Source organism: Centrocercus urophasianus, unplaced genomic scaffold (assembly GCF_019232065.1).
Source record: "Centrocercus urophasianus isolate 14NV4802_14NV808 unplaced genomic scaffold, USGS_Curo_1.0 seq_9, whole genome shotgun sequence".
Classification (NCBI taxonomy): domain Eukaryota; kingdom Metazoa; phylum Chordata; class Aves; order Galliformes; family Phasianidae; genus Centrocercus; species Centrocercus urophasianus.
This window is the reverse complement of record NW_024885532.1, coordinates 29,669,940-29,687,390: the sequence shown is the minus strand read 5'-3', so window position 1 is coordinate 29,687,390 and position 17,451 is coordinate 29,669,940. Positions and strand designations below refer to the sequence as shown.

General features: G+C 43.6%; 1 protein-coding gene and 1 long non-coding RNA gene across 11 annotated transcripts in view; one reads left to right on the top strand and one right to left on the bottom strand.

The window, feature by feature from the left end:
• The window catches only part of KATNAL1 (katanin catalytic subunit A1 like 1), a 43,513-nt gene extending 39,156 nt beyond the window's left edge, over positions 1 to 4,357 (bottom strand). For 3 of the 4 annotated variants that reach the window (XR_006171961.1, XM_042838768.1, XM_042838771.1), the window contains exon 1: positions 4,171 to 4,357. The gene's annotated coding sequence lies outside the window, so the exon portion shown is untranslated. Of the gene's footprint in view, positions 1 to 3,882; positions 3,917 to 4,170 lie in introns of those variants that run through there. The other variant, XM_042838769.1, reaches the window with a different exon arrangement.
• LOC122171307 overlaps positions 4,109 to 17,451 on the top strand; it is a 54,202-nt gene continuing 40,859 nt past the window's right edge. For 6 of the 7 annotated variants that reach the window (XR_006171966.1, XR_006171965.1, XR_006171964.1 and 3 more), the window contains exons 1-2: positions 4,109 to 4,184; positions 7,597 to 7,678. This is a non-coding gene — a long non-coding RNA (uncharacterized LOC122171307). Of the gene's footprint in view, positions 4,185 to 7,596; positions 7,679 to 12,738; positions 17,217 to 17,451 lie in introns of those variants that run through there. The other variant, XR_006171962.1, reaches the window with a different exon arrangement.

Below are 17,451 nucleotides of genomic sequence, written 5' to 3'. Positions count from 1 at the left end.
GAGGGCTGGAGCACCTCTCCTATAAGGAAAGGTTGAGAGAACTGGGATTGTTTAGCTTGGAGAAGAGAAGGCTCCAGGGAGACCTCATTGTGGCCTTCCAGTACTTGAAGGGAACACAGGAGGGGGAATGGCTGTTTATGAGGGTGGATAGTGACAGGAAAGGGGGAATGGTTTTAAACTGAGACGGGGAGGTTTAGGTTACATATTAAGAGGAAGTTTTTCACAGAGGGTGGTGACGCACTGGAACAGGTTGCCCAAGGAGGCTGTGGATGCCCCATCCCTGAAGGCATTCAAGGCCAGGCTGGATGTGGCTCTGGGCAGCCTGGTCTGGTGGCTGGCAACCCTACACATAGCAGGAGGTTGAAACGAGATGATCTTTGAGGTCCTTTTCAATCCAGGCCATTCGATGATTCTGTGATGTAGGTGGTCTCAGCACTTGAACTTATCTGCTTTTCACTTGCACTTATTTCTATTTCCACATTCTAAGCAATGAACTGCCAGTTATTCTTCTCTTTCTTCTCGTTTTGCTGCTTCAAAGCTCTTCCTTATGATTAACCTAAACTTGTCCTCCATTTCTGGCCATACTGTTCCTAAAGTCAGCTTTGACCAGTTTCAGATATCCTCCCTCAATTATGTTTTTACCTAATACAAACATAGGATCCTACTTTACATTTTTCCCTTCAAGGTTAAAATTTGTCAAAATAGAGACATATAATGACATGACAACAGTAGAAGTGTGAACTGAAACACTACCTGGAATGTCATCAGGGAGGAAAGACATTTATTGCTGCATCACCTGCAATCCCCATCAGAAGGCTGCAGAAGTGTATTTCTGACTGAAGTAGTCAGACTGCATTTCTTTCTGGGCATGATGTATTTCAACTGATTTTTTTTTAAGAATGTTATTTAAATACGCAATCATTAAGAAAAAAATCTTGCCAGTTTTATTAGATTATCATTTTCATGATGGATGTGAGTACACAACAACTGGTTTCCATTTCCAGTAATTAATTGTCCCTTTGAGAAGCGATCACCAATGCCACAGACAATTGTCAGGCATTACACTGGTGTGACAAAAGCATTTTGAGTCATCACTGACAGAGAGGTACAACCAGACAGGCTCACAAAGTTCCACGGCAAAATCTCCTTCCCCAGTAACCTGGCTTTCCTTTGACTTGCTGCAGCAGCTCCACGAACTTGGATGGGCACTAACAATCGTTATCTCACTGCATCACTACTTCTGCTAAAATACATGTGAATAAGTAAACATGTGGCTCAGTTTCAGCAGTTTGGTTATCTGCTTTCTCTTAAGCGGCATTGGGCTTCTTTGCACTGAAACCCCCTTTTGAAACATTAGATGCAGAGATAATGGGAAAATGTGCATGGAACTGGTAAGATGAGACATGCACAGAGGCCTCAAACAACTGGTGTGGATTATTCCAAGAGCTAACTTAAAATGCAAGTGGAAAGAAAAAAATCTTCAAATGAAGTGAAGACATTCACCTCAGGTTAATAGGAATCACAAATACACAATAACTCCCTAAACAGCTGGTCAGTGCATTAATGCTATTGCTCTGAACAGTGAGCATCCTGCAGAGCACCATGACCTTTTGCAAAGCCTCAGAACTACCTAGAAAGAGAAGTGCCAGAAATTGCTGTGCTGTTCTACAACTGACTGCAAACTGCATTCTCCTCCAGAGTACCCAATGTGCCAACTTCGGGCTCACCCACACAGTCACATCTGCACTACTTCAGGTAATGACGTGCTCATCAACTAGCCTAGATAACTGAAATGAGAACAGCGAATGCAAATGCTATGGGACACTTGAGGGAGTGTAATTCCATGCACATGTGCTTTAGGTTGTGACAGTATTAGCATATTCTTTGCAATCTGGACTCAAGTTGGTTTCAGCATCTCTCCTCTACAGCATGGTCTCCTGCACTTCTAGCATTAGTGCCACACCAAACCCAGAGCAGCTTGAAGTGCCCACATGATACCAGCCTAGAGGTGGTGGATCCCTCCTTCAGCAAGATGCACAGCTCAGATGCTTCAAGGCTTCTGCAGGGCTTGTCCAGAGCTCAGGGAAATGAAACTCAGCCCAGATCAGTAACCCTTCTGTCTCTCTCCGCATCAAACTCTCCGCATAAGCTCTTCTAGTGGAGGAAACATGCCACCAAAGATTCCCAGGATGGGTCTGTGCAGAACCAGCTTGGGTTCAAAGTGTTTGTTAGGTCAGTCTCTGAGTCAGTAAAGTTAAACTGTTCCTGCACCTGGCTCTGGATACAGCACATCCATGCTTCCACACCACTGCGACTCACAACCGCTGTCAGAGCAAAGCCAGCTGCACAGAGATTCAGTTCTGGTGCTGCTACATTCCTAGTGAAGCTGATCTGCAAGCCAGATAAACTTTCCATGAATAATTGCAGGTTTAATGGACTCACACATGTGTTTATAACCCTGACTCATAAGGTCAGAATTTATGCTGGATGCTTTCCCTTCTTTGAAATTCCCCTTTGAATTCCAAAGAATTTGCTCTTTAGGACTATGAATGTTCCAACTTAGAATTTTGCTTTTTTAAAGTCTTCTGAAAAAACAGTCAGTATTCTTTAGAATGTATATGCATACTGCTGTTAGAGCTGCAGTTATCAAGTCTTGTCAGATTTCTCAGCTTGTCCTCCAAAGAATATTTTTTTTCTACAATTATTTACGTAGAAAATCACAGATTTGGTTCCTTCCATTTGATCCTTCCATTTACTTCTCCACCTTGAGACTGTCATTAGCTGAGGGCAGGACACACTCCTCTGTGACCGCTGAGGAGTCTGGACCTGTGAGCAGAGACTCCACGGCCTGGGGAGCATCCATGGCTGCTGGGGAGCCTCAGCCTGCCCAGGCTGCATCTGATGTCAGCAAAAGAAAACAAATAAGTTTCTTACGAAGACAGGCTGAGAGAGCTGGGGTCGATCAGCCTGCAGAAGAGAAAGCTCTGGGGAGACCTGAGAGCGGCCTTTCTGTATCTAAAGGGGGGGCTGTAAGAAAGGACAGACTCATTATAAGGGTCTGTTGTAATAGAACAAGGGAAAATGGTTTCAATCTAAAAAAAAAGATAAACTTAGCCTGTATGTAAGAATAAAGTTTTCTAGTTTTCTATAATAAGAGAGATGAGGCACTGGCACAGGTCACCCAGAGTGATGGTGGATGCCCCATCCCCAGAGACACTCGAGGTCAGGCTGGATAGGGCTCTGAGCACCTGATGGAGCTGTAGGTGTCCCTGCTCACTGAAGGGGACTTGGATGAGGTGACATTTAAAGGTCCCTTCCAACTCAAATGCCTCTATGATAAATCAAACCTTCAGCTACAATAAAGATCAAGCATCCACTGGATAGAAACCCTACTCTGAGAGCCACGTACTGGGAACAGGCATTCACATTAATATATGCAGGAAAACAACTGCAGGGATGCTTCTCAGATTGCCGGGGGGAAATAAATAAATAATTAAATCCTTACAGCATACCAACAATGAATATTAGTATTTCACACATCATCTTGAACAGGAACTGTAGGTCTCCACGCCTACAGTAAGGTAAAGGAGAGCACAAAGCCATCAGTAGAGGACACGGAGAGGCACAGGAGTCAAACGCACGGACACCGTGATGGCACAGCGGGCGCGATGCACGCCGTGCGGAGCCGTCAGCCCCAAGCCCTCGGCACCCTCCTGCCCTCCGCCGGCCTTCCCGCCTCCTCCAAAGCCCCGTGGACCACGCTCCCTCCCGCCGGTGGCTCGCTTTCCCCCTCCCCTCGCCCGGTCCCATCCCCGCGTCTGCGGCCCCTCCGTCCCCTCAGAGCTGATGGAGCCGGGCCTGCCCACCTCCCCCCGCACGCACCTGTCGGCGCCCACCCCTCCTCACAGCGCTCCCCCGCGCGAGGGCAAAGCGCCGATTCCCCCCGCAACGCAACAGAGGAGCGCGCCGGGGGTTGTAGTCTCCACCCGCCGCTCCTCCGCTCGGCGCCGGCGGGCGGCGGGCGCCGCGGGACTACGCTTCCCAGCATGCCCCGCGGCAGCCCACCCCTACCTCAGCCCACGGCCACCCCCAGCGCCTCCGGGGCGGACGTCGTTGGGCCGCAGCGCACCGCGGCTCATCCGCGCCCCGAGGGAGCCGCCCCGCCATTACCTGGGAGGAGCGGGGTGCGTGTTCTGGCGCCGGCGGAGCGGGGAGGGGGACGCGGTCTTTTCTGCGCTCGAGCAGAGCGAGGAAGAGTGGTGTGGGGGTCGGGGAAAGGGTCGAGCAATAGGTAAAGGGGGACGAGGGGAAGGAGAGAGGGGCACGCGCGTGGCGGCGACGGGCGGTTGCTATGGCGGCGGGGAGGGGCGCGGCTTCCTCTGAGCCCGCCCCCGGGCGCGGCCTCCCCGCAGGGCGGGCGGTTCGCTCCCTTCCCGTGAGGGACGGCTCGGGGCTGGGTCGGGCTCGGCGGTATGAGTTAGGCGGCCGGGATGTGCCGCTAACGGCCCGCGGGCTCGCAGCGGGAAGGGGCGCGGCTTTCCGGCCGGCTGCAAACAAAGGAAAAGCCCTCTGCGCCTGCGGGGGGCGGCGGGTGTGTTCTGCGTGCCTCCAGGGATCGTGCTTCGCTTAGAATGCGGAGCTCCTCTGCTTCCGTGTCAGCTGGTGGGGCGGCTTGGAGAAAGAAAATACACTGCTGTCCTGGGTTGGCACGCAGGAGGAGGCTGGATGTGGCCTTTGCTAGGGTGTTTCGTCGCCTCTGTGTAGTAGATGTGGGGAGTTGGCTGTTCCTTGGGCAGTGCTTGGTAAGGCGGATGGCCTTACAGGGCATTATCTGCTGAGGGTGAATTTTGTGAGCAGCCTGGTTCCTGTGCAGGAACAGAGGCGCACGCCTCTCTGAGGGTGTAGTTTTGCAGTTAGTGCAGGCCTGCCTGTGTATGTTGCCATCGGATGGGCAGTCCTGTCTTCCTCTCTGATAATCCTGGTTGGGTTTTCCTGTTTATTTACAAAGCAGTAACCCTGATGTTGCCATCTGGTGAGGCATGCCTGGGGTCCAACCCAGCTGAAAGCCAGTTATGCCCCTCCAAAAAACAGCTGGCTTTCAGCTGAGCCTACTCCTGAACGAGGTGAGCTGCAGCGAGCACCAGGAGGATGGAGGTGGAGGCAGGAGGAGCCCACTGAGACCACAGAAGAGCTGAGCTGCACTGCTGCAGTCACTCCCTGCTGCCACAGCTCCTGTGTGATAGTGCTGAGAGCGTCCTGCTAATAACAGCCTGGTGATAGCTCCCGATGGCAACATGATTTGTCTGGAAAATGTAAATTGCAATCTTAAGGTAGCAGCATGAGGTTGTATCTCACAGTAGAGTTCTCAGAAATGCTGACTGATGCAAGTGAAAGAGCAGGGATTGAAACTAGGTGCTGAGAGCATCACTTAATGCAGCATGTGTGAATGTGTCACTCATAGATGTACGTATCTCCCTTCCCTGAAAATCATGTGGAGATTCTTAGGCCTTTTTGAGTATTTTAGAACTGGAGCCAAAGCTGTGATGAATTCATAACAGCTGCAGCTCTGGCTTCCCCTTTTTCCAGCTTTCTTCAGTCTTTCCTGTCCAGGACATCAATTCTTGCTGTTCTGTCACATACAAAAGCACAGATGCTATGCGGACATTGGAGACTTCAGTGGTTGTCAGGGAAAGCAGACATTACACAGCCCTGTGCCGCCATAATCCATTCTCAAAAGACTTATTGTACCTCTTATCACATTAGACAGCACATAAACTGCTTTGTCCAAGGCTCATATCCCTCATCTGGGAAACTGTAACAGAGAGAAGGTTAGTTAGTTAGTCATAATCTCTGTGTGTGTTTTTTCCTTCAGTGTTTTCAGTAGTATTTGAGGCAAGTTGTTCTGCTTCCTAGTGGTATAGGATATCCTTGCTCCCATTGGCCTCCCTTAAAAGAGTAGTTACTGAACACAGTAATTATTCCTTGTCACTCTTGTTGGACCTCTCAGAAGGAAGGTCTGTTTTGGGAAGTGTCTGTCTGCACATTTTGCCAAGATCTGTGAAGTGGCAACAGGAAGAGAACAACTTCTCCAAAACCTAGCCATGTACATTAGCTGTACGTAAGGATTACAGCTCAGGCTGAAAGGGGCTTGGAAGGTCACTTAGTCCAGTCTCTTTCTCACTTTATGTCTGTATGGTCTTTGATATGAGATATGGCAAAAAGAAGAAGGACTAACAGCCATCAGGAATTAATAAATTTGCTAATAACGTAAAAGAATGGTAGCCATGAGTGTGATATTTTATAGCTTTTACTGCTGCTGTGATCAGACAAACTCCAGCTTACCTGGCTGGGGTGACCTAAGAAATATTACTTCCCTGACTGTTCTGCCTCTCGACTGGAGATTATTGCCTCCACAACAGTCCCAGGAATGGAAAGCGCAAATGTTTCTAATACATTTTAATGTAAAATATGGCATTAAACTGATCTTTATCTACAATTTGAGCTAATTTGTTGGACATCGTATTAAAACAGCTGGGACTCGTGCATGTATTTCATTTCAGCAACTTGCTGTCGTACAGTGATCTCAGGCGAGGAGAGTGAAGGAAGTTTCTGTGTGAGGGTGATGCTTCACTGAAACTTCTTTTACAGCTGGTGTATTCTCAGGTCTTACTTCTTTTTATTTTCTTGATAAAGGTTATATATGTAGCAGCTTGGGATAAGAGATGATGCTGGTGGGTGTCAGTGGCTGTGGTTAGACAGGCTCCAGCTGTGGTGGTGGAGAAGGGCATTACTCACAGCTGAACCCCAGAGACTTATCATGCCCCTTTGCAGCGATCTGCAAATCTGCCAGCTGAGCTGATTGCATGCCCTCTTTCTCTGATTTATTCTAGTCAGTTCAGTCAGAAGCTGATGTAAATTAATGGAGCTCGTTTGCTGTGAACATTTGATTTGGTTCAAAAGTGTCTCTTAAGGTAGAATAATTGCAGACACTGTCAGATAAGTTTAAAGCTATTCACAGTTAGGGTCTGTGTCAGATTAACAAAACTGGTTTCTAAATTGATTTGGTTATCGTTACGTAAATTCCATAGACTGTGTCTAACTTAGGTTGTTGGTGCAGGCTTTTAGCACAGAGTTGCAGGGAACTTCATTTGTAACCTTCTCCCACACACAAAGTTCTGTAGGAAAAGATTGAAAGCATGTGAAGTGAGATACCTATGAATTGTGAACTGCCATTTGCTTTTGTCTTTTCTTCCCCTTGCAATTATATTTAACTTGACTGCTGGAATTATTATGCCTTTGTAATAATGCTTAATGCTCACGTGCAGACATAACTCTTCACCAAAGGTCTTATAGGTTACACTGAGAAATGCTGTAATAACAGAAGGTAAAAAAACAACAGGGAGGCAATTGAGAAAAAAGGAGGATGTTACATATTCATGGCTATTAACCTTCAAGGGAAGATATGCACAATACAGTAAAGGCATCAGTAGATACACACTGTTAATTTCTATACACACATAGTAATTCTTCTCCTGCCTAGATGTTTTTATTGGATGAAATTTATCATGTTGACACATCTACTCATTTCTTTTCTAGGAAACTCCATCAGAGCCTGAACCTCCAGAATTTGTGACGGAGCAGCAACACAGAAGGATGTAGTCAACATCTTTCATACAAGGTACATCTCAAATGCAATGGATTGTTAATGAAGAGCAGTTCAAGGGAAAGCTGTTGAGATTTCCATTCTTCCAGAAAATGAGGGTAGGGATGGCCAATGGTTATTGTATTTAACTGTTCAAATGTAAACATCTTGTTGACTTGTGTATATAAATTAGGCTTCCTCTAGTTTTTCTTCATAGTGGAGAGAGAGAGGTACCTCTCTTTGACCAAGATGGACTGTGTTGTATGTTTAATTTTTTCCAGTGCTTACAGGAGGAGTAAGCCAATCACCATGAAATTAGGTGCCTGCTCTGTAGATGCATAAAGTCAGCTGAGAGGAGTCTGCTGTGTTGTTAGAGTCCAAGAAAAAGATATCATGACAGTTATAACTAAATTGATTGAAATTACGAAGAACAAGCCAATGTCTGAAGAGTAGAAAATGCAGGTAGAAAAAAGGTAGCAAATCCACAATAAGTTGGAAAAAATGGTGATTCTGCTTTTAGTCTTTGGACAGAAATTAGAAAGATTATCAGAAATTAGAATGTTGTGTTTCTTGGTCTTTTTTGGATCAGCGAAAGGATTTTGCATCTGCTATAGCATTTGGAGAAGGAGTAAGAAAGTAGCTGACGATAGTCAGAGAGGAAGACTTCAATGGAAACCTAAGAGAAAGTGAAGCTGGGCCCATGAAGCTGTGTGTCAGCAATTGTTACCTAAAAACTGGGATAGGAAAAGAAAAAGTTTATTCACATCATCCCAGCCCTGTGGTGCCTCACCTGATGGTATAAGGTGGCAGAGTTTCATGAATTTCATCTGTGTGCTGGGGCTGACATCTAAGAAGTTGTCTGTGGTACACAATTAAGCAAAAAATGTTTGTTAGCATAACTCTTCCGTGGTGAATTGTGGATTTTAGGCTGTGGTGCTGAAGATATGACAATTCTGGAGTCTGTCCTTCTGCAGTAATTCTGAAACTTTTTGTATAATTTCATCTACATTTGACGAAAGGGTTGATGCCTTAATGATAACTGAGTTTCTTTTAGTTTTTAGTAAGTGGTGTGGTAGAAAGAACGGTCACAGTTGGTGCTTCTGCTGAGCGCAAGGTAGGCAGAAATGAGATGTTAAATATTTCACTTGGCAACAAGCTGCCTGGTCAGGATGCTTTAAGTGACCAACTGCTCCATGCATACTGCTGCTTGCAGCACCCACCTCTGTGCACAGCTGTGGTTGCATGCATGACCCATAGGCAGCTGTTTTGTTGAAGTATGAGTGCTGAGGGGAAACAATTACAAAGCCATAGGATACTAGCCTCCAGTGGTTTGAACCAAACAGTTATCTCAGTTGAGCCTGTTAACTCAGACATGGGCATAAATTTAGGTCATGCTGGTATATATTATTCTCCTTCCCCTGTAGGTACTTCTCTAATTTAGAAGTGGTAGTTTCAAATTTGGGAGCAGTTGGGCAGCTTTTTACACACTGCTTAGGTGTCCAAACCAGTGGAATAAAGAAAGCACAGTCTAATACATATTAATGGCTTGTCCAGCGTATTCAATTTATTAGGTATTTTAGTTCCAGCTCTGCAGTGTGAGATATTGGAAGATGAATTGGATTTAACAGTCCACTCCTGTAAACACATTCATCCAGAACAGAAGGTAGCTACATATAAAGAGTGTTCTTCAAGATATCAGTAATCCTTTTCAGGGTTGTCTTGAACATCCCTTTGAATAATACTGTGATCAGTGGCAGTGATGGTGGTTATGTTTGGAACATTTGAGAAACAAATTGTGCTCTGGTATTTACACAAGTATCAGGAATCTGCAAGTCAGGAGTGCAGAAGGTAAGCAAACCAATGGCCATGCATTTGTATTGAAAAAACAACTTCTGCCATTCACTGAGAACTTCTTACCTTCATTTAGCAATACGTAAGCAGTTCTGAGAGAATAGGAGCAATGTAGTAAATGGCAAAATAAAATTACTAATGAAACTTCAGCCAAAATTACTAATGGACTTTTAAAAAGTGCTTATGGAGAACAAAAAAAAAATTAAATAAGATATGCTAGTCATCATTTCAGTGGTCATGTTTCCCCATTCTGGTCTTCTGGTGTGATTATTGTAAGGAATATACTGTGGTTTCCATGTGAACAACTTAATCTGATTCATATTTCGAGGGGGGAAAAAAAGGGAATCTTTTTTTAACTTTGAAATTTGGGCTGTACTTGCAAGATGTGCATTTGTTAACTGTTCATTTATTTAATAAATGAGAAACAATTGTGTCAGTAGAGGGTCAGCAGAGGGTCAGCGACACAACTGCATCTCATAAAAGAACAGGCATTGTTATCATAGCTTTGGTTAAACTTATTTTAAATTATTATAGCATCCCGTTCACATTCTTGGAGGGAATATTCACTGCATGCATTTAAACACACAACTTAGATGCCTAATTTAGGAGGCTTGTCTCCCCAGATGCCTTGCATAGTTGAAGGAGTGAGAGAGGCTCCTCCAGAGAGCAGTTCAGACTATGTTAGTGAAGCTTCGGCTCTGAATTATCATCTGGAGGAGCCTCTTCAGCTTTGAGAGCTGTTCTATGCTATTCTTTGCGTCTTTTCCTTGGCAACAAAACTAATGTTGCCAGTGAACTAATCTCCACCCCTCAACACTTGCTTATCACTGTCACTTGTGCCAGCACAGCTGTTTGTGGTGGCACTGGCAGCTAGGTTGGTGAAAGACACTTTGAGAAAGATGCTGCTTTTAATTCAGACCGCACCTCTGATCTGTTTTATCGTTCGACTTTGTAAACGATTTAACCTGCGTGCCTGAGGAAGTGATGAGCTTTAGCAAGAGTCAGAAATGAATTTTTGAACTTGGGGACCTGTCTGCTGAATGTACCCCCAGGAACAAGATGTATTCAGCTTCAGGGTTTAAGTTCAGGAGACAAAGTCCTTTATCAAAGCATCATTCTGTTCACATACATTATTTTTGTATCAGTAGTGTTTCAAAAATATCCTAGAAGTGTTTTTATGGTTTGCATCACTGTAAGAAACAGATAGGCTAACCTTATGTATCTGTTACTCGTGTGAAAATAGCTGTAGTTCACTAACAAAACAGCATGTAGGATTTAGAAACATACCAGGAAAAGGTGTGTTAAACTGTATGAAGAGAGCATATGAGCATACATGAGAGCACGGTGTAGTCACTAACATAGAGCAACTGCAATCGAGTTGGAGTAGCTGAAGAAGTCCCCCCCTTTCATCAGACACACTAAAGGCGATTTACTTCTGTGCATGAGCTAATTGCCTTAGATTATTTTCAAAACTATTGGACAGTCTGGCCTTTTGAGTGGTGCTTCAGTCAACCTCTGTTAGATGTATGCTATAGGAAAAAAATGAAGCAGTCCTATAAGGTCCAGTTTCTCTCCATTGGCTATGGAGGGAGGTGAACTGCCTACGTCAGTTAGGAAATAGCTGTGCTGGGCCAGATGAATCCCACCCACAGACAGCACGGCTGTTCCCCATACTTAGCACCACAGACTGCAGGGAATGTACTGACCTCTAAAACCACTCACACTTGGCTGCAAGCATGACCGACTAAAACGTCATTTTCTGATTATTAAAAATCACTTTTGAGGGATTCGATGCCACCAGTGACCATTGCTCGGACACTTCTGCAGTCTCTAACAATTAAGACATTTCATGTTGTTACTGTAGTAACTATCATGTTTTAAAAGTGTCCTTTTAAAACAGTTAGGAATGCTGGCCACAAACCCAATGAGGTGAGAAATTTGTTAATAAGTTTTAATAGTTAATAATTTTTACATGGCATCTTGGGTGCTGCTTTTTAAAGTCCTGTAGCCATCAGGATAGATTTCTTAATAACCTGTGAAGAGATTGTTTAGTTATATATTTATCCATGACCTTCTGTAACTTGACCTGGCTAATTGCTTTTTCTGGCTGTAGTCTCACCTCACAGTCCTTCTCCGTGAAAGTAAGAATGAAAACATTCATAAAGAATCACTGGCTCAGCCCCAGCTGCAGAGTACTGCTGCTGACTGCTCTGCCTGCACCACATAGCCCTGTACACTGTATGTTATCTGTGTACTTTGTGGTATTTACCTGGTCCTGCAGCAGAGTTGTTATTTTAATGTATTTTTTCAGCTTAGAGTGTGAGGGCTGTACAGCATCCTGCTAGAGTGGTGGTGTTATAACTTGAAATGTAGTATTACGTGCCCTGTGGTACAAGTGAGGGCGTTTGGAGGAGGGGATTTGCTCAACCCGTTGGGACACTGTTGCACAACGGGGATCCAAGGATACCTGATATGACATTCTAGGCTTTATTGTCATCTGGGAGTAGTCCTGCAAATGAACTACCCAGGATTCATGCCTTATCTTAAAGGCAAGACCTGTATCCAAACGGATCACAAAGGAGAAAGTTGACAGGCAGCGGGGATGCTCAGCTTCTCTTGGCTGTGTTGTAGATACAGTGTAGATGTTTTAAGTGCCTAGCTTAGTTCTATGATGGAGTGAATAGGACATAAGCACATAGTTTCATACAGGTTATCTCAGTACATACCATAGCTGTAAATAGAACTTGAATACAGAAGTGGTTAATACCATATATTGCAAGCACCTTAGCATTTCATGCATGTTGGTGAAATAAAGCCACTTACATTCCTGGTTAGTAGCTCTACTTGCAACTCAGCAGAGCTTTGACTGGCTCTTAGATCTAAAAATAAAATTCTCCTTAGTGAGATACCATATAATTCAATGATAGTCTCAGTGGGGAGGTAGTGGAAAAGTGGAGTACATTAAATTAATTGTTGTATGGAAGCTTTTCATACATTGCGTGGGATGCTTATATTCTTCATTATACCATATGGTATCCAACTGTAACGTGATAAAATTACTATTGCAGGACAATAAATAACATCATGATTATGTGTTACAGGTCCCACCTCATACATGCAAAACAAGTAATTATAGTTGGAGTGAATAATGGAGATTTGACTCTTGTATACAGGAATACATTTAATGTATGGACAGGACACAATGTTGTTGTTAAGGGTGGGAGTTGTCTTTTCTGACTTTACAGATTCAATAAGGTGTCCGCTCTGAGCCAGTCAGCTATCTCCAATTGCACCTGTGGTCAGTGGAGGGGAACAGCCACTTCAGAAGACAGATGGCCCCTCCAGACTTGGCCGAACATGTTTACAGGGATGACTCTCAGAACTTCACGCAAGCAAAAAATCTTCAACAGTATCTTCTAGAGGAAAATGAAATGCATACAGGAAAAGCTGTTCATATGTTGTTACCTTTCTCAAACAAATCTCCACCTGTATTCTCTGCTTCAGCAGACAATCAGAAATAACAAAACTTTTGATAATATTTAGGTCTTCTTTTACACATCCCGGTGATGAAAGTTTAACTGTTTCTCTGGGCAGTTTACAGCTTAATTCTGGGCAGTTGTCTAATACTTAATGTAAATTACCTTTGCTGCAATTTAACTCAATTGCTTGTCCTAGTGGATGCAAAGAGCATCTATTTCATTATTCTTTGCCATGATTTTGCATATTTCGAGATTATTATTCCCAGTTCCCTCCTAATTTTCTCTATTCTTGACACCATTTGTGTCTTGACACTGAAATAAAGTACTGTTGTGATGCTAGTGGGATTTATGTACAATTAAGCCTCACAGACAAAATGTAAGGGGAGTGAAAATCTAGAGGTTGGATGAGGGGAGAGTGGAGGTTGTTCTCCATCTCTCCTTTCCCTTTAGCATTGCAACTGATTTCATCTGACCCTGGACTCTCATTGTTCCTGTCCACCACACTGTGATGGAGGTTATAAGGCAAGGGGACATTGGAGCTCTGGAGCTTCCTCTTTGTTCCATATTATTTGAATTTAGAAAGTGAACCAGGCCAACATCTGCATGGCCCCCAGTAATCTAGGTCGTCCAACGACTCCATAAGAGCACTGATATTTCCTGGTACACTTACGATTGCAATACTGTTGTGTTGTTACTCTGTCACTCCACACTAATTTAGATGGAGTAATCCCAATTCATTCTGTCCTTTCTGATAAATCAGAGGGAGGTGGGGATTAAGTGTTTGATTGATTGTTACCCTTTCATGGACTCCTACTAGTTCACAGCTTCCAAAGGCACGATGGCTACACTCAACAGTGAAAATCTAGGGACTCGCTAGTCAGTGTTTATGAGCATAATGTAGTTTTTGTATCATATCTTTCTTTTTTCACTTTCTTTTTTCACTGGGTTTCTACACTTTCTAATTTACTTACAGTGACACTTCCACAATTTCATCAAAGACAAGGAAAAATCCAATTGTTCTGTTTGTGTGTATTGCCTAAGGATCTTGAAAGTTACATTTAATACAGAACATTTCACAGGACCATGCATTATGCCACAAAATGATTCTTAACATGTTAATTTAAAACATATTTTTCTATAGATTAGTTCATAAAGAGGAAGGAAGATATTTAGCTCCAGACAGCACTTGCAATAGAAGTCAGTTATTTCTCTACAGCATTTTTCCTTTGAAATAGCACTAAATGATTTCCAGAGAGAGGAAGAACGTAATTGAATGATCCCTTGCACAGTTCTAACACCTTTCATTGGAGCATCTCAAAGCATTTCAGACAAGCCTGAAAGCTTGCCTGTTCTTCTCCAGCTATATCAGTTGGCCTAATAAAAGATATTATGTCTTCCTACACACCTTGTATTGTTTAGCAGTCAAAGTTATCATCGTTGTTTTACAGATAACTAGAAGGAGGCACAAAGAATCTATGTAGTTTCATTTCAGACAATGAATTCTGTGGGGTCCCATTTTCAGTGAGGCTCCAGGCTTTGCAGGATACATGCTCTCAGATTACAGTCAGGTGTGGAGCAAAGTGTTCGTCCCACTGACATCAGTGGCAAATTCCCATTGATCCGAATAAGGCTGAAATCGTGTGCTAGCTTTTCCAAGTGCTGCCTGCCAAAATCAACTTCAGACCTGCACATCCTGCCTTGTGCGTCACTATTAGTAACGAAGGTTCTGCAGCCCACATCGTGTCTGCTGTTATGTTCTCAAGAAGTGATCAAGACAAATCTAAATGAGGAATGAGAGACCCCAGCAACAGGAGGGGTCGTTGCACAGTGAGTGTACTTGTTAACAGTCTCCTTGCAGTTAGTGCAGATGAATCCATCTGCCTTTTATGCACACGCTCTGTGCTGACGAAATGAGCCATATGAGAGCTGTTTGAGTCAGCTTGCACTGACGTGGATGCGTGCTCTCCTCGCTGGCGAGTGTCCCAGGTTACAGGTGTACTGCCAAGACCTCCGCAAAGCCTGTGTCAGGTCCTGCTATCGTTTGACCTTTTCTGATTCAAAGACAGTCTAACATTTTTGAGCAAATTGAGAGATCTCATCCAGCTTTGTATGTGTCTAGTTAAGACGGCACATTTGGCTCTATGGCACCACGTGCAGCTCTAAACAAGTGCTGTCTTGAGAAAACAGTCTCAAAGAATTGTTGAGCAATCTTTCCACTAAAATGTTCGTGAAGTGTGCACTGTCATCAAAAGCTGTATGCTACAAGAGAAATAAGCAATTTAAAATATGGATGAAAAAAGGAACACAAAGGGAGAAAACAACTGTGTATGCAGTGTACAGCTGTCCTCTTTTTGCTGTTGAGGATGGCTGAATATGGTCCTGGTAAGAAAAAGAGGATCATTCTCTCTCCCTGTATTGTCCACGTGTTCCATACTGTAGGACTTTTCTCAGGCTTACTGAAGGTGTGGCAATTCAGTCCTAGTATATTTTTGATAATTTTCTATCTAAGTGCTCAGTGAATACTCTGCCTATTGTGTAGATGGAGAACAGAAAGCTCTTGCTCATCTGGCATTTGTTATCTGCAGCTGTCTTTCCCTCTTTCTTAGTTATTTCAGGTTATGGATAAGTGAGAGGAAAATAAAAAGGAGTTTTTCATACCACCAGTTTCAATTTGAAGCTAAAGAACTCCAAACTGCAAGTCTCACAAAAACATTCTCTGGTCTTTTTGGCTGAATTAAATGTTGGTCTTTCTATTATGTCTTATATTATGAGCTGCTTGTGGATCTTTATATCTGATCATTCTCTCCTTGTGTTGGAAAACAATATGTGGGAGTTTCTTTCCCTACCAGATCTTTGTGGGTTACTTGCTAGTAAACTAATTTTACATGACTCAGATTTAAATAATAAAAAGGCTTAACTCCAGCCCAAGAAGAGTTTATTGTCCACAACTGTAGCCTAGAGACAAACCCCAGCACCTTTGGGACTCAGCTGAGGCAGCAATTAGGCAGCATTTTATTGTGATGCATTGAATACGCAAAAGATGGAGCTGGGATACTCTCGAGAGCTTAGAAACAAAATTGGCTTCCTGGAGAGAGAACATAAGAAATCTGGCAACCTAAAAATATTTAAAGAGCTTAGGGTTCCCAGGGGAATTTCAAGCTATTGAAGTGGAAAAGACTGAGCATTTGCTAAGATTGAAAAAAAAAAAAAGGGGAGGGGGCTACATGAAAAACGACAAAGTGTACAGATTTTTTTTTTTTTTTACTGTAGCATGTTTCAAAGGGGAAAATATAATAAACCTGAAATCAATCTGTAGCACAGACTTCAATGCAGTGTTCCAAATCAAACAGCCTTGGTTTGAAAACAGGAGTCAGAAGATTTTTTTTTTTTTTTCATTTCAGAATTATGAGTGATTGAGGCCAAGAAACCATTAAATGAGGTGAAAGGTCTAGGCTAGAGGGCATCTTGAGCAAGTCTAATGAAGTCATGGTTGCTTCAGTGGCCACGTTCCCAAGGGATTTTGCTGTGTCTGTCACTGCATCTGTGTTCCTCCTCTGGATCTGGCTCCCTGGGCTTTGCTGTTACATTCCAGGAACCCTGCGTAGCCCTACTCCAGCAGCTCAGTGGCGTGTAGCATCCCTGTGTCAGAACAAAGACATGTGGAACATCATTTCGCTCACCCAACATTTGATGTCTGTCATACAGACATCTACCTGTGGGCTGGTCTTGCCTGCCTGCCTTTACTGTTAGCAAAGAGCAGCAGGAGCTTACAAGGCACAATTTAGCTCAACTGAGTCTGAATTTCTAATGTATGCTAAAAGTGCCAATTTATCTGTGACTTAAAATGGAGTCCTAAGGTGATTAACTCACAAATGGACGCCTACAGTTTAAACATCTCCATTTGTTCAATGAACTCTACCCACACAATGAGCATTACTCCAGTGCAGACTATATATTAGAGCTTCCTTTGTTGTGTTTGGGCTTATCCCTTCATACGCCTTGTATTTTAGCCTGTATCTAGAACTACAACAAAATAACTGAAATGGTTTAGCTTGTGTCCCAACATGAAGAAGTGGCCCAAGAAGTGCATGATGTTTACCTTATTGTCCTATCCTCTCCGCTTTGCCACTCCCTCACATTACCCTGACCACCCTGCCTCAGCCATACAGCTCCACTTGTGATTTTGTGTTTCAGAAGCAAGCCTGTTAACAAAAGAAATCTCTGCACTGAGGCTTGGATCTGGATGACTGATCAATGTGGGAGGGCATGTTCTACTCCTCTGTACCTAAGTAAACTTTATCTGCATAAAGTTTTGATGTCTCTGTTGTGTTGACTTTGACAGAACAAGCCAGCAGACAGAAGCAGTCCTTGATTTTTAAATAGTCCCATGAGCCATACCCATTATGTGCTGAACACGCTCAATTCCTTCCCACAGCAGACAGCTTCCCTTTCACGTGTTTTATGTCATAGGTTTCCCAC